Source organism: Hermetia illucens, chromosome 1 (assembly GCF_905115235.1).
Source record: "Hermetia illucens chromosome 1, iHerIll2.2.curated.20191125, whole genome shotgun sequence".
NCBI classification, from domain to species: domain Eukaryota; kingdom Metazoa; phylum Arthropoda; class Insecta; order Diptera; family Stratiomyidae; genus Hermetia; species Hermetia illucens.
Window position 1 is genome coordinate 106,551,727 of NC_051849.1, and position 18,522 is coordinate 106,570,248.

Genomic DNA, 18,522 nt, shown 5'->3' on the forward strand with positions numbered 1-18,522 from the left:
AAAACGCTACCACGGTTACCGTCGATAGTCCTCAGTACAAAGCAATATTAACCGACTTTCTGTGCTCAAACTGCGACAAGGTCCGTGTATTCGAGCTGCAGTTCCTAAAAAATTCCGCTACATACCATATAAGCGGACAGCACTAATAGTTGAGGAAGGAGTTATTTGGCGACTGTTTATCTCGCAGTGAGTATTTTCTAATTGGCCGCTGCAATTGCTTTACCCCGCTCGATTACTTTCTTTCGAGCTGCATCCTTAACTCGACGCCAACAATCGAGATACTTTACCGGAACAACGGCGGACATATTTGACTTATGATCACTTACATCAAAACTGCTTGAAGAACTGCCAGTGTGGCCGGGACGGCCATTTGAATAATGTCCTATTCCGTACCTAATGACATGAATATAGTGTCAACAAAAATCCAAAATCGATTTGATATCTCACACCGTTGTTGCCAGCCAGTTCATCCCACATGGCTAAATTCGGTAAATGTTTCTTTTTTTAAAGTTAACATCGAACAATATTATTTATTGAATGCATGGGTGCAGCTTACGCAGTTTCTGTGAAAAGTATGCGTAACAGATAGCCAGTGGACTAATTTTAATAAAGTTTTACTTTCTACAAAGTCTTAAAAAGCCCTCTGTACGGACAGTGACCTATTTCAAACAAGCGGCCCTTTTTTCATACTCAGTATCAACGACATGAAACCATACAACCCTTTGGAAAACGAAGGACCTTGCATTCGTTCTCCTTACTATCCAGAACGGAATGAATTCTAGCTAATATTGAGTCGTAATGCATTGTGATTTACAATTAACAAGCTGAACCATGCATACCTAGTCCTGCCTGTGTATATTTGAAAAAAACTGAAGATTTTCTTCAGGCACTAGAAGAAATGAAGCAAAATAATGATACACTTGATAATATTTGAAAGCAATCTGGATTGAGCCTGTCGTTCAGCTTCACGTCTTGTGCTTTGCTGTTCGGTAATTGCAGCAGCAATCACGCTTAAAAATTTATAATTCGTACACCATGTACCTTGAAAGCTCAAACTCACAGGTTGTCATTCGTGCATCTCGCTTTTCTAACATCAGCAGTTCTTGAAGTGAAGGCTCTGATTCGACCTGCTTCCAGTTGTTCTTTAGACATTTGAGCAACTCTACTGGCTGGCAGTTGCCGTGCAGGTCTGGTTGAATTTTCAGTGTTCGATTTTTTGGATGGCATTTTCTATAATTTTCAGAATTCAACCTCCCACAGTCATTATTTGTCATGACGACTGCTCGAAAGTTATATAAGTTGATATATTGTTTGATCTATTATTTAGGAGCAACTTACAAAAACGTGAACAGCACGAACACATTTTCTTTATAAAAGCAGATATACATATGCACTAATTTTCATGGCTACCAGTTTGAACGGATTGACTTTTGCAATGACTGCGGTAATTGAAGAGAAGCGTATAGAGATATATGGGGAAACCAAAATAGGAGGAAGGAGATTACAAAGCTACCGATTTTGATGCCATTCCCAATATAGCCTGTTGTTGCACTAGAACCCGTTTGGCTTATCAGCGAATTTTTGGCATGATTTATCGAAAAAGTTTTCCCCGCTTGGTGGGTGAAACAGTTTTGCTGCCAAAACCCGATAGAGAAGTTATTAACCAGTTTTCCTATTATACGTAAAATATAGAAGTAGTATACCAGAACTACAATTCGACTTTCACCAAATCTACTTTACATTCGACACCATAGACGTGGTATGATACCTAGCTCGCGACGCGAGGTCCTTTCGCAAATGCTTTGCCCCCGAGATGTCCAAAGTCAAAAGTCCGCTCAACATCTGGGATACTGTGGATCCCTTATTATATGAGTATATTAATCAACACTTCTATGAGGGACCTGAGGATACATCAACACGGCAGGGCTACCACAGGACTCAATGTTGAGTTCCCTTTTGGAACATGATGTACAAGGAGTTCTCGTATTACTTAAAGCAACGATAAGCTACGATAATAGATTTTGTAGATGATTTGACTGTGGTTGTCGTACCAAAGTAACTTGAAGATGTAAAAATACACGCTGATGAGACCATCAGCGTCATGAGAACGTAGCAGAAAGTGCTCGGTGCCCATTTCTTCTTTCCAACAAACAAACATACCTGGGCGATTTTGCCTGTAGACCGAGATACAGCCGCAGGTTAATCGTAACCGAAGTTGTTCGCTTCACCCTATCATACACGGCACTAGTCCGTTAAGAAACACTAGTTTGTAAAAGCGATCGGAGCAGGGTAAACAATAACCTATTTTTACGGTGCCTTCAGGACAACCACAATCAAAATTGAGCGTGTTATTGCACGCTGATTCACTGTATTGTGAAGTGGATTTAACGATAACACATTAAAATTAACTACCATATGACACAATTCCCGACAGGACATGGTGGTTCTTGCATTAGTCCGGCCTTCTGGTCGCACACCTGAAGATCCAGAGCGTGTCATGTTCTACTGTTCGCAATTTTGCTCAAACAAGAGAAATATAGGAAATTCTCTGAGAATCACTGTAAGTCCGCAACGTATTACCCGGAATATGGCGAACCCCCGGAGAAAAACTGATGCGTGGTTAAGTGCTATCAAATTTACTCAGTGCACAAAGGCATACATATAAAAGTGTACGTAAATTAAATATCGCAGATACTAATGTGTACATATATCTATTCTATTGGACACTACCCGCAAACTACTTACCTACAAATAATTAAAAAGCTTATCGCTTATTGACCTTCTATAATTTTGTTCATAATAGTTGGATTGCGTGCTTTTCAAAAATATACCCTTTATTATCTCCAATGCTGCCCCCAAATTGTATACTTCGAGAATGAACTTAAGGGAGTCATCGGGTCACTCTAAAATATGGTAATCTACCATTGTTAACTTTAATTGAGCGGATATTCGAAAGGGATGTATTTTGAGCCCGATTTCATGTAGATGCATCATTGTGATTTTTTTCAGATTTTTCGGTTAGATAGGCTCGGAGAACAAGACCTGTTTCACTTTTTGGGACGAAAATGTTGCGCTCTTACTACACTCTATCTCGCCCAATATCAGAAATAAGATCCCTTCGAAAAATATTAATCGAGCCCTTTCATTTAAAGCCGCACATAACCATATTCTTGAAAACAGAAATTTGCACCGCTCTTTCACCCAACTCAACACAAAATGACGCCACTTATTATATATAAATCGGATCTGACAGACAGGCACACACACATTGAATCGATTTTAATAAAGTTTCGTTTCACACAAAACCTTAAAAACAGGCGGATAGTGAACCAATTATAATATATAAAACATTGGAAAACTATTTCTGCTTCCAAAGCTAGAAAGTACGGAATTTATTTTTTGGACTGGCGCTTAGATTTCTTTTCAGGAAAACTAAGTGTGGCACCAAACGAATATAACGAAGTGAAAAAACTACAACATAAAGTGTTATATACGGGTTAATACAAAATAAGGGATAGGGATTTAAAAGCCTCGACATTGGACCCGGATCAGGCATTCGATAGAGCCAAATGGCGAAACCGATCACGACGAGCCGACCCCGCTTGTGAACGGGACAAAGGCTGAAGAAAAAGAAGAATACAAAATAAGGGCCACTTAAACATTTTTGGTTGTTTTTTTTTTGTTGAGGAATTGTTTTGGTTAATAAAATTAAATAGGTATATCTCTATTTAATGAAATCTAGTCTCTGATTATTGTTGGTTTCTAAGAACAGTTCAAAGTTTCTTATCAGGTATATCCTCCTCTTTCCGCTTTCGTCCCCTAGGTTGTAGGCCGTTAATAAGACAAAGGATGCTTTTTCTAGAATCTAATCCCTTTTAATAATTAAATCTTTTATTACTGGTCGTGCACACCTTCTTCAACTGCCCCAGAAACAACATCCTAATTGATTTCAAAAATGTGCAAGTGATTTCAAATCGGAGCTGTTTGGTAAGTCATGATATGACCTAAATATTAGCCCCTTCTAGAACAGAGGCAGGTCCCCCGAAGGTTTGCGGTGATGCATTATCCCACAAAACGATGAAAACGTCCGTTGTTATGAAGATGAAATGACCTATGCCTAAAAATCCGTTTGATGTAACTATGAGTTATCACAGTACCCTCATTCAGAAAAAAATGTTACACACATACCGGACTAATATCATCTAATACTTCACGATTATCTAAAAAAAAACCACTTAAGAACATAAAAATTAATTATCTGAACGCTAATCGGTACACAATAGTATCGAAAAAAAATATTCCAGTGCTTTTTCTGTAAAAATTGCGGTTTTAATTACTGCATCATCATCTTCATCAACGGCGCAATCACCGGTATCCCGTCTAGGCCTGCCTTAATAAAGAACTGCAGACATGCCGGATTTGAGCCGAGACCCGCCAATTCGATATGCCTAAAAGCTGTGCAGCGTCCTGGCCTACACTTTCGCTACATTTCAGCCAGGGTCTTCCACATCTTCTTTATCTACCATAGAGACTTTTCGGGCTGGATCATTCTCAGTCACATGGATTATATGATCCGCCTACCGCAACCTATTGAGCCGGATTTTGTCCGTCCTTAAGGTACACCAATTTCACTAAAAATCGGCTAATTTAATATACTAGATTGATCATTGATAATAGCAGAATTTCATTGAACTTTCCATGATCATGCTCGACATGATGGCTTATATTATTGCATCTTCTAGTTCTAGAATAAACTTAAGGAAGGGTAAGCAGTAAATTTTTCAAAATTTAATAATTCACTATTATTGACTTATTTGGGCAGATATCGAGGTGGAGAATATTTTGAAGTCTAAATATCATATACAAACTTGTGTGAATGCATCGTTATTAAGTGACCAATTTCGAAGCCTCACGCTCCCACGCTGATGTCAAAAGTAAGACTAGTTTTGAAAAGTACTAAGCAAGACCTTTCATTTGTTACCCTACGTGGCTATATTTGGTGGAACCAGAACATGTACGCAAAGGATAAGGGGGAGTTCACAGGAGGATCACAGACAAAATTTTCGTGTCAATCAGCAAAACCATTTCTGAGAAAAGTATCTGTGATAGACAGACTGCCTGACAGACAGGAAGACAGACTAACAGACAATGAATGGAATTTTCTATGAAACGATAAGAGGGAGTGAAATTTATAAAAATATGAGAATTTTTCGATGGTCATCCCCATGAACAAAGGATATACAAACATGCGCATTTATATAATTTCTTCTCAATTTCTGAATCAGATTTAAACATCAATTGAATATACATTCATACGAAGTCGACGTTACTATGACTATCATTCCTATAGCTCCGAGCAAACCAGTTGTTTTTGAGCTATAGAAACTACTACTACCGTTTGCTATTAACTACATAATTGTTCAGTAAACGATGAAAACAAATTTTTTCCTCTTTTATCGGAAATGCCGAAATACTATGCTATTAGGCCATTTTAGAACCATTTAGCAACGGGTAAATATCGCAAGCGGTAAGAATAAAAACCAAACCACAGTTCACATATTTCGCTATCAGCTGGCAACTTCTTTAGCGTTAAGCATTTAAAAGGAAACCCGCGGCTCCAAGAACCGAATCGTAACAGAAAATATCAGCACATGTTCATGAAATAACAAATTGCGGAAGAGTTCATTGACTTGACATTCTGCCAGTTGGAATGGATAAGCAGAATAGGTAAATGAGTAATGTTAAGTTACTTTAACAGAGTCATTAAGACACTCGTCCAACAAATGCTCAACACTTTTTGCAACACGCCATGATATGAAACTTGGTAGGTACGGAAAGGCGCACAGCCAAAGCACCGACGGCGCTTGCTGCAACGGCCATTTCGCATTTAGTGAAAGTTCAGCTTAAAAGACACCATCATCGTCGGATTTGAATGAATTCACAACTTCAATGCGAAACACGAAATAAAATTGTATTTTCCACAACATTCCCCCAACTGTTTTCACTTGGAAATTAATTATGAAAAATAATGAATTGAATTTATTGTAATTTGAGAAAATACTTGTAAATGGAAATCATCTACGAACTGCATTAAAACAAACAGAAAATAAATTTAACGGATTATGTTGGTATTTGCAAGTGAAACTCCACGCATAATATCAAAAAAACTGAATAAAATATGTTTAAATATGTTTGCAGCTCCACGAGCCATTTTGAAAATTATATAGAAAAAATTGAAATGTGAGTACTGACGTTCTCTCAGGGATAATTTCCCTTTTCCATAATTTTCTAGGTGAATCAAACGTTCCTGCATGCAGCCTAACCTACTGAAGTGAATCTCCTCGAAGAACCCATAACCCATTATGTAAAAATCATCTTGAGAAAGGAAGGGCAATTTTTCTCTAGCCAACAGACAGTCGTATCTAGGATGATGGCAACCTATAACAGTTCCAAGGGTTTCTAAACTAAATTTTCAAAACATTAACTGTTTATCCAACAAAAGAAAAAGATTGAAAACAAGTCGGGAAACCGGTAGCTTGACGCTTCAGGTATAAAAGGTTTTGTGTTTCCCTATGTGAGGAGCATTTAAATATCTCAAGTCAATGCTCTCAACCAATGGAGAACTGCGTAATGAATTTGCTTCACGCATTAACGCAACCTGGCATTCCACAACTGGTGTTCCTTGTGATCGACATATCAGCGCACATCCCAAATCTAAAATTTACTGCAATGCCGTCCGTCTGCCGCTCTCTGTAGTTCTGAGTGTTGGCCGACTATAAAAGACAATGAACGGCGTCTTGTGGTAATAGGGACGAAGATGTTGCATTGCACTGGTGGCGTGACACGTTTTGATCACGTCTGGAATGAGAATATCCGTGATCGATATGGGTTTGCACCGATCGTGGAAAAACTACGAGAGAGGTGTTTTCGATGGTGTGATCATGTAATTCACGCTAATGAAAATTCATTTACCAATATTATCTGAACATCGAAGTTAATGGTAAGCAACCAAAAAGCCGTCCGAAACAACGGTGGCTTGATACATTGGATGGAGATTTCAAGGCCTCGCGATTACATCCTCATCAGGCATTTGATAAATAAAATATCGAAACCCATCACGAAGAGCCAACCCCGCCTGTAAACGGGACAAAGGCTGAAGAAAAAGGAAAACATGTGAGGAGCGACGAGTGCACGACAGCTCTGTGCCATATAGACTGTGTCACATAAACCATTTTATGGAAACCCCTGTATTGATAATGGTCAACCTCATACGTTTCACACTCTGAGTTTAATATTATTAGAAAATGCTAACAATTTAACCAACATCAAATATAAACAAGTCGGAATACCGGAAGCTCGCGCTTCGGGTATAAAGGTTTTGTGTTCATCTTATGTGAGAAACTTCAACGCACATTTTTCTGTCCGTATATACTTAGCTACAAATCCAACATAATTCTTCATATTTTTCCAAACTACGAGACATACGTACATATTACAGCCATAGATATCACGCTCACCCTAAACAAACAAACTGCCTATTTTCGAATACTGTACACATATATGCACGTATATAAATTGATCGTACCCATATTTCCGATTTACTTCTTATATCTATTTGAATTAGGCACTACCCGCAAAGTTCATTAGCACGCATCTATTATATACCTACATGCACACATGTCTGGCTGGCAAATAACTAAAAAACTAAAACAAAATAATTCTCTGCGACCCAATTCATAAGAACTCATTTCGTTGTGGTATTGACGAATTGATATGTGATCATGACGTCATGAGGTTGTAGAGTGCACGAAATTCACAAAAAATTGTAAAGTTTCACCCCCTATAACTTTGTTAATAATAGTTGGATTTTCTTCAAACTTGACCAAACTGTGCATTATGTTCTTCATTACACGCATGCCGAATTTTGTACTTCTGGGATGAACATAAGAGGGGGTGCCGGGGAAGTTTCTAAAATGTGGAAATATACTATTATTAACTTTATTTGTGCAGATATCGGAACCGGATATATTTTGAGGCCTAGATTTCGTAGAGATGTACCACTGTGATTTTTTTCAGATTTTTCGGTTGGATAGGTTCTGAGAACGAGACCTGTTACACTTTTTGTGGGTCATATTTTCAACCCTCACTCCCCTATGTTTCATCTAATATCCAATATTGAACCAGATTTGAAAAATACTAATTGAGACCTTTCATTTGATACCCTACATGGCTACATTCTGTGAAAAAAAAATTTGCACCCTCCATTCACATGTATGAGGAGCCCCCCGTTAAACTTAACACAAGATGGCGCTACTTACTGCATGTAAAGGGATCACCAGATTACATACTCTCACCAATTTTCGTGACAATCGGTCCAGTCGTTTCCGAATAAATCGGGTGTGACAGACAGACAGACACACAGACAGACAGACAGACGGACAGACAGACACCGTCTCGATTCTAATAAGGTTTTGTTTCACACAAAACCTTAAAAAGGGCTAGGGAGAGTTAGATCCTTCCTGGAATTTTAATATTTCACTCGAATGTCAATTATTCTCATTAATTATGACGTCAGCATCTTATTTGTATGGCTTAGGATGCGGTAAATTCGCACGAAATTGATAAGTTTGAACTCCTATAACTTTGACACTAGTAACTGGATTTTCATGAAACTTGGCATGTGGATATGTATGTGTCGGTGCAAAATTTAGTACACCTAGGATGAACTTAAGGGGAGTTTTTTAGTCAAATTCTAAAAGTTGATAATGTACTATTAGTAAATTTATTTGAGCAGATACCGGAATGGGACATCTCTCGAAGATTAGATTTCACCTAAGTGTTTTACACAAAACCTTAAAAAGGGCTGCAGATAAGTAAATTCTTCATAAATGCGACTTTAACACTTCACGCGAATGCCAATTATTCCGGCTAATTATGACGTCAGCATCTTATTTGCATGGCTTTGGAAGCAGTAAATTCGCGCGAAATTGATAAGTTTGAACTGCTATAACTCTGGCGTTAATTGCCAGATTTCCACGAAATTTAGCACATATATACGAAATATTGTCCTCTATACAGGTACAAAATTCAAAAGTCATAGGATGAATTGAAGGGGTGTTTTTCAGTAAATTTCTAAAAGTTGTAATATACTATTAGTAAGTTTATTTGAGCAGATATCGGAATGGGACATATTTTGAGGCCTAGATTTCATCTAGGCGCACCACCTTGATTTTTTTCGGATTTTTAGGTTGGGCAGTTTCCGAAAATGAGTCCTGTCTCACTTCAAGTGCGTACATTTTGAGTCCTTACTCACGCACTTTGAAATTCACGCCAAAATTAATGTCAGTTTCGAAAAGTACAAATCGAGGCCTTTCATTTGATGCCCTACACGACTATATCCGGTGAAAAATTTGTTTGAATCCCCCCTTTACATGTATGGGGAGCCCCCCTTTAAACTCCACCTAAATTTATCTCACTCGCTGTATACGTGGGATTTCATAGTTTCCATCTGTCCACCAAATTTCGTTCGGATCGGTTTAGCCGTTTTGGAGAAAAGTGCGTGTGACAGACAGACATTGAATCGATTTTAATAAGGTTTTCTTTTATACAAAACCTTAAAAATGTCGACAACTATGTGTTCAATATTGTCAACAAACAGTGTCAATTCTGGAAAAACTAAACATATGTAAGATGAAAGTATATCTTGAATGAATGTGGGTATAGAAGGGGAAATACCATTCCTAGATTTAAAAATAATAAATAATACGTAAAGACGGACAGTTTAAGCTGGACGTTAATATAAAATTGGGTGATAGTACTTCAGATTCCTCTAAATCAGCCTGTGAATTTCTTAGGGATGCATTCATCTTACTCCTTTTCCGAAATAGTTGATTCTTCTTCGGCTAGCATGTTTTATCTTTGATTTCCCGTCTGAATCCCTCCATTATCGAATTTCTTCATGACAATGTTGACATTTGTGCCGATTACAATCCGGATGGTGTTCCGAATCTCTTCCAAAAAACTGTAAGCAGAAAATCTCCCTGCCCCTTATTATCATTTATAACAGAAGCTTGTTCCAAGGTATTTTCCGGATATGTGGAAGGAAGCTCCTATTATCTCCCTGCTCAAACAAGTCGGAATACGGGAAGCTCGCCCAAGGTTGTTGTTCATCTTATGTGAGGAACTTTCTACGCACACTTTTCCATTCGCATATGGCTAAAGACCCAAACTACAACGACCTCCCGTTTACGTGAGCTCACTTTGCTGTGGTATTGACGAATTGATATGTTATGATGACGTCATACACGTTTTAGAATGCATGAAATTCACACAAAATGTAAAAGTTTCACCTTCTATAAATTTGTTATTGATAGTTGGATTTCCTTCAAACTTCCCAAACTCCCCTCTATACTTGTGCCAAATTTTGCACTTCTACAATGGACTTAAGGGCTTCAGGCTTCAGGCTAAATTTTTAAAATATGGAACTATACTATTATTAACTTTATTTGTGCAGATATCGGAACAGGATGTATTTTGAGGCCTAGATTTCGTTTAGATATATCACTGTGGCTGGAATTCAAACCGGGCCAAAACAAGTCAGAAGACCTGCAGAAAAGAATCGAGCCGTCACTGGGTGAGGCAGCGGAAGTAAAGCTAAGTAAAAATCGCGTGGTTATTGAATGTAAGGACTTAGTCAAGATTACAACGAAGGAAGAAATTTGCCAAGCTCCACGATCCCAGCGGGGAATACAGTCGGTCCAGGAGCAAGTATTCTACGGCTAAGGAAGACATATGGCAGCACACAAACTGTCCATAAGCCTAACACTCGAAACGGCCTAAATAACTATCACTGCCAGTGAAGTCCGGATTAGTTGGGTCATCTGCCGACTACAAGAACAGATTACTCCGAAAAAATGCTTCAGGTGTTTGGAATTTGGACACATGGCGAAAAAATGTACTAGCGTACACGATAGGTCTAACCTGTGTCGTAAATGCGGAAAAAAAGGCCACATTGCAAAACTTTGCGAAGAAAAACCCAATTGTATGTAAATCACATTGACAGCGCCCATATCATAGGCAGCAGCACATGCCCGGTGTTTAGGAAGGCGATTGACACTATGCGCAAATGAAGTTCCAACAGCTAGACCTGAATCATTGCCGAGTGGCTCAGGATCTGCTCTCCCAGACAGTATTGGATAACAAAATCGACATTGCTATTGTCTGCGAGCGGTACAAAAATCTAGGCAGTGGAATTTGGGTTGCGGATAAGAGCGGAAAAGCAGCGATATGAACATGCGGAAATCGAGCCATAGCAAGAACCACGAAGATTCTCGAGAGTGCCTTCAAATAAGCAAAAATAGGCGGAATATCTCTTTAGAGCTGCTCTGCAGCACCAAGCGACACAAGAGAGAAGTTCCATTCTTTGGTGAAGAGGCTACCAATGGATGCAAACGACCATAGTCCTAAGATAGTGGCTGGCGATTTCAACGCATGGACCGAAGAATGGGGCAGCCGAGAAATGAACGCAGGAGGACGTATATTACTCGAAGTTCTTTCTCTTCTGAATCTTGTAGTTAACTACCACTGGATGCGTGAACACTTTCCGAAAGAGAGGAATGGGGTCCGTGATAGATGTAACATTTGTTAGCGATGTTTTAGCAAAGAATCTCCAGTGGTACGTTAGTGAAGAATATACACCGAAGAATATACAGCGACCACCAGGCCATCATTTTTGAAATCATACATGGTACACGCATGAAGTTGTCCCGGACGAGAGCTGAAAGATGGGCGAGGGGAGATTTTCAAAGAAGTTCTGCAGCAAAATACAGCGTTTGTAGGAAACGCAGAAAATACAGCTTTTCAGATCAACGCCTCCAGGCCAAGGTGTATTGTCTCCGAGAAGCGAGTTCCGAACTTTTGGTGGAGCTCTGAAATCGAAGAATGCCGCAAGGCCTGCCTCAAGGCCAGAAGGTGCAGTCAGGAAAATAGAAAACAATCTGGATACGAGCAGCTACATGAAGAATACAAAAACGCTCGGAAGAAATTAGTTGTGATCATAATGAAAAGTAAGAGTGAAGATTTTAAGCGACTGTGTAAGGAAGCTCACACGGAACCATAAGGTGGCGCCTATAAAACAATAATATGGAAAGCCAAAGGTAAACGCTCCCCACCAAATGCTTGCTCTACTATACTTAATGGAATAGTAACGGATCTTTTCCACACAGAATGTGAGTACCGCTAACCTTCCCACTGTCGAGGTAGACACCGCCGAAGTTCCCATGATAAGTGAGAAGGAGGTCTTCGAAGCTGCGGAAAAAAATAGTTGGAAATAAAGCATCTGGCTTGGACGGCACAGCGACCAAGGCATATAACATTGGAGCGCTAATTGCGAGAATGCTACCAGATCCTTGCCTTCAGGATTCAGTACCGTGACACATCACACGATATTCGCAGCCTTAATGTTTCTGAAATTCCATCCATAGAGCTGTTGTGCTACTTCAAAGTCATTGTGCCCAGAATATTATGTAATATTATGTTTGCAGCTCGGTCCTCTGGATTCATCCCCAATCACTCTTAAAAATAGTTATTGGCGCGTTACATTTTTCTTTTATATATGCATATATATATGCAATAAGTAATTGGAATATTCTCCATTTTTTGTAGATCAAATTAATAAATAAATAAAAAGTCGAACAAGCATTGCCCTCTTCACATTGCATTTCTGCGGCGGTTCACTGTGTGCCACACAAACTCATCTGGTGTGCTCTCTGGGTTAAATTGCTCTACCAAAATCCGAAATGAAAAGTTCGAAGTGTAGCGAGTATATCCAAATTGCTTCGTATCTCTGTCGGTGTTCATCAAGAACTCACCACTCCTCTTTATTCTTGTTATGGACGGCTAGAGTTATCGTCACGAAATTTTGTGTTGGCTTTAAGGGAGGCTACCCATATATATAAAAGTGGAGTATACGTTTTTTTCTCAGAATATAGGCATAGGGGTATGAAATGAAAGGCCTCCATTAGCACTTTTCGAAGAAGATCTCATTACTAATATTGGTTGAAGCATAGGAGTATGAGGGCCCAAATGTGTGTCCCAGAAAGTGAAGTAGGTCTCGCTCTCAGATCATATCCGACCGGAAAATCTGGAAAAAACCACAGAGATGCCTGCAATCTAACTATAATATTATTAACAAAGTTATAGGAGCTCAACATTTTGTATTTCACATGAATGTAGTATCCTCTAGGGCGTGTTTAAAAGCATCATAATATAAAGTGAACACAGAAAAACGGCGGAATCCATAAGGATAATTTAGTTTTCATTTTCTAGCTTTTTATAATTATTCTTATATCAGTATCAATCACTCTAGACACAGATATGTATATGCTAATACAGTCTTCGGATGGTGTCCAATCAATTAAAATGGATATGAATATAGATAAGCACCAGCGGTATTCAATTTACGTAGGTACATAGATGTAGATGCGTTCGATCAATTTAGATGCGTATATATGTATGTATCAGTATGCGGTAATAGGGAATGTTTGTTTATTTACGATGAGCAGAATAATATGGACATATAATATACATATAAATATATCTTGGGGTTTGGGGCGAATATTGGGTATTCTTTAGCGTTACAGCGTTACAGGAGATGCGTTGGACAGGGACCGATTTCCTGGAGAAGAGCCGTTACACCATATATTATAGTGGCCATCCAGTAAACCATGTGCTCGAAGTAGGTTTCTTAGTCAGCCAAAAAATGAAACCTGCTGTTATCGGCTTTGAAAACAAAAGCGAACGGCTATGCACTCTGCGCTTGCGAGGCAAGTTTAGAAATATAAGCCTCATTAACGTTCACGCCCCTACAGAGGAGACTGCAGATTCGGAGTAGGATACCTTCTACAAGGTAGTAGAACGAACCCTCGAAGCCTGCCCCAGATATGATATCAAAATCATACTTGTTGATTTTAACAGCCAAGTAGGGAAGGAGTCCGTATTCAGGCGATACGTTGGCTCCCACAACTTACACCAAAATACAAATGATAACGGATAGCGGATGTTCCAATTAGCAGTGTCACACGAAACGGTTGTTGAAAGTACCTGGTTTGCGCGGAAAGCAGTCCACGAACATATGTGGGCCTCTCCAGATGGGACCACTTTCAACTAAATTGACCACGTGTTGATCGAACGCCGCCACTTCTCAACCTTGACTAATGTCAGAACATATAGGGGGGCCAATATAGACTCGGATCACTATCTCGTTGGCATGGTGCTCCGAGCTCGAATAACAATACCACCTAGAATCCCCTCTGACAATCAGGTGAGAGTTAACACTGAAGCCATCAACAACACAACCCTCCGCGACACCTATAAGAGGATGCGCAATAACCGCAGTCAACAGAGGACCTGGAGATGAAACATCAACAAATGATCTTCACAACCACCTGAAGAACGTTATCATGGATACGGCCACAAACATACTTGGCCCCAGCCGCAAGAGGTTTGACGTTTGACGTTTGACGATGAATGTAAGCTAGCAACGGAACGGAAGAATGCCGCATGCCGAGTAACTTTGCATTCTCAAAGAACGCAGGTACGCGCACAGACTTATCACGAACTCCGTCGAGCGGAGAAGCGATTTCACAGACTGAAACAGGAAGCCCGGGAGAACCAACAAGTCTGTGAACTAGAAAAGTACAGCGAGCAACCGCACCAGGCGCACAAATTTTACCAACCGATTGAATCGAAATTTATTTTTACATTCTTATAGCATAATTAGTTACTCCAAGCACCTAAAATTAAACGAACACGTTAAGTTATGGAAATGATGAATTGAGAAACACTGCAAAAGTCGATCACGCTATGTTCAAAAACTTGCGAAATTGCCAAAATTAAAAATTGAGGGTCAAATTTAGGTGTGTACTGTAGATTTACATCGGAACTAAAGAAACATTTTTACTGTTTTTAAGGTTTTGTGTAAAGCAAAACGTTATTAAAATCGATGTAATGTCTGTCTGTCTGTCACACGCACTTTTCTCCAAAACAGTATGCGGCTCGGAAATGATTATTATCTGCGGCAGCTGCTCCTGCATTGTCAAGGAGCACACTGCGTTGAACCTCCCGCGATTTGGTACGATATCGGAGCCCAAACGTGTCACGTTCGCTATCATCGATAATATTCGATTATAAAATAAGGGAACCATATATTATACAATACGTAAAGAGAGAATACCATGTTTTGGAAAGACTTCACACAAGTAAACAATTGTGGGGAAATATTACAAAAGTTCTACAATCTCGTCAACAAATCAAGATCGAATAGCCAAGTTCTGTTACTTGAAATTGGCGTAAAAGTTCATAGAACTCAAATATTTTCAAATATTATATAATGAACGAGCTCGTTGAGCGTTAGCCTTTCGATCCCATTGCCGCGGATTCGAATCTCGCTCGGCCATAGATGTTTGTCCTCATCTTTGTGATGTTGCGTTGCTGTAGGCTTATCACTTGCACACCATTAAGTATGATGATAATGAAACTAAAAGACAATGTCATTGAAAGCAAATAGGAAAAAAATGACAATTCGAAAAAGAGACTGTATGAAGCGAACAGGAAGCATACAAATATTCCATCTAAGCCAAAAAGCCCACGTATTGAAAAAAGCTTGACACCTACGATGGGAGAATCTCATTTTAGTACAAATTTTGTTGCCTATATTATGATATATCGTCCAAAAATGTTGTTTTCGAACTCTACTTCCGGAGAATCCTATAACTATACCACAAATGATTACTAAAGTCCTATATTTTGTGAGCAAATAAACCAAACCAAATGAAACAAAATATTGCGGAAGTTGCACAAGGGGTCAATTGGCATTTACTAACATTCTAATCCAAGTGAATGTTGAGAACACCCCCATCAATCTTAATAGCAACGTTTTCTGCTTTTTTGAAGATGCATTCAAGCGTATAAAAATGTCTTTTCTTATGAATTAAATGTACTAGCAATGGCATTCCATTAACGTACAAAATGGTTTTTTCCCTTTGGAACAAAAAAGTTTTAAATTAATTCCAGCATCAAACTATAGCCACCTTTTTGAGGGAAATTCAGACAATATTCGATAAGGCAAATCGCATTGTATCTCTAAACGACATCCAAAACATGCTGCCACTGTCCGCAACAATAATCAATAATAACAATTTCACTTTCACTCCCACTCAATTCATCAATGTCGTAGGAGTGCACCCGCCATTCAAGAGGTGAATTACACGAACAAATGGGCACCAGTACAGAATCAAGTGCAGGAGTGCAGCAAGAATATGGAAATCGAAGATTTCCATACGCAGATGCAGCTCACAAGATCGAACTACGTGGAGTCTGGTCTGCTGGAGTTGGCACCGGCTGAGGCACATTAAGCAAACTAACTTATATTCTGCTAACCTGAATTCGCTGCTACTTTACCTGATCATAAGTTGGGCATTGCGCGTTCAGTACCAACACGAAGACAGCAAAAATGAAGAATACGAAAAAATGGAAGATAAAATCCGCAAAACTGCTACAGCTTTTGTACGCGACTGCGCAATGTAATGTAATCACACGTAAATGGAAAATGTGAAAGTTTCTGAAGAAATTATGATCCGTTCGCTGCTGGCTCGATGCGTGCACGGCGGAGTGAAGTGAGTGAAAAAAATTCGACAATAACTGACTATCCGAACATATGAGCTTGGATCTAACACACACGGGGTTTCAGGTAACTTGGTCGATTTTAACTTTTATCCTAGTGCACTTGTTGCAATTTTAAGGGGCACTTCAAGATTAACCTTTGTTCACACAACACAATTCCAAGGCTCCTTCTCACTACCGGAAAGAATCGCTTAGCATCCGCCACTACGTTAAACCTTTACGAAAATTGGGTTAAACGACATATTTCGCCTAATTGCATTCGACACGTTATATCTGCAACCAAGTGCGTCCGGCCGTTTTAGGTGCATAGCATCGCGTCACCATGATCCAACAACCCAGCAACCCCTTTTCCTCTCATTCCTCGCATGAGGAGTCGTTTCACCTGACCGCAGAAATGTCTTGTTTTCCTCAATCAATTTTCATATATGGCATCTATGGTATCTTGCAGGTATGCAGGTTTTTGTGATGACGCTGTTTTCGATCGTTCTTGGCTGAGATGCTCCAGCCAAGCTAGTCTAGCGCGTCTTATCTTCCCAGGCCGCGGTACTAACACATTTCCACGGAACCACTGTATTCCTTGCACACTCCAATAAGAAACCGCGTCAAGGAGAAACCTTAGAATGTACACCGCGGAGCAGACCCGAGCCGCAACCAGTCTTCGAAGCCTCCGTCAAGCGGATCTTTCTTTCTCGCAACCTCTTTCACTGGATATGCGAATCACACACGCCGCGACGGTGAAATGTAGGTAAGCCACTTATTTCTTCTTTCTACCTGTTTTCGGTAACTCCGTTTGCTGCACAGCACAACACACGGCGACTACACACAGCGAAGTCCTCTCCCAGCGACCGATCGTGTTAAACTAAAGACTTGGATCAAACCCGAGTAAATTCAAGCCGGAGCCCATTGTATCCGCTACCTCAAAAGATACATTTGCTGTTTAAGATATAGCCGAGCGTTGAAACTGGAGTTACCATTGGAAGTAGATTCTTTAAGAAACAACATCGTTGAAATTTGATTTTGCACTTGATATTCCGGGGTAACGAAGAAAACAGTTTATCATTTCATTTTTGCGCAAACACTTTCCTTCCAGCCCCCCAGACTCGTCGCTTATAAATGCTTTTTTAAGGTTTTGTGTGAAACAAAACCTTATTAGAATCGATTCGATGTCTGTCTGTCCGTCTGTCTGTCTGTCTGTCTGTCTGTCTGTCACAGCCGATTTATTCGGAAACGGCTGAACCGATTGTCACGAAAATTAGTAGGAGTATGTGATCTGCCGTTCCCTTTACATGCAGCAACTGACGCCATTTTGCGTTAAGTTTAAGGGGGGGCTCCCCATACATCTAAAAGGAGGGTGCAAAATTTTTTTTCATAAAATGTGGCCATGTGGGGTATCAAATGAAAGGTCTCAATTAGTACTTTTCGAAACTGATCCAATATTTGATATTGGGTGAAATATAGGGGAGTGAGGGCTCAAAATATGACCCCCGGAAAGTGTAACAGGTCTCGTTCTCAGAACCTATCCAACCGAAAAATCTGAAAAAAATATCAGTAATGCATCTCTACGAAATCTAGGCCTCAAAATATATCCGGTTCCGATATCTGCCAAATAAAGTTAATAATAGTATATTTCCACATTTTAGAAATTTACCCGGCACCCCGCTTATGTTCATCCCAGAAGTACAAAATTTGGCTTGCATATAATGAAGAACATAATGCACAATTTGGTCAAGTTTGAAGAAAATCCTACTATTATTAACAAAGTTATAGAGGGTAAAACTTTACAATTTTTTGTGAATTTGGTGCACTCTGCAACCTGCACGACGTCATCATCACATGTCAATT

At 39.5% G+C, this 18,522-nt stretch overlaps 1 protein-coding gene across 2 annotated transcripts in view; it reads right to left on the reverse strand.

The window, feature by feature from the left end:
- LOC119650618 overlaps positions 1 to 17,518 on the reverse strand; it is a 147,477-nt gene extending 129,959 nt beyond the window's left edge. For both annotated transcript variants that reach the window (XM_038053515.1, XM_038053507.1), the window contains exon 1: positions 16,459 to 17,518. The gene's annotated coding sequence lies outside the window, so the exon portion shown is untranslated. The remainder of the gene's footprint in view (positions 1 to 16,458) is intronic.
- Between the last annotated feature and the right edge of the window lie 1,004 nt (positions 17,519 to 18,522).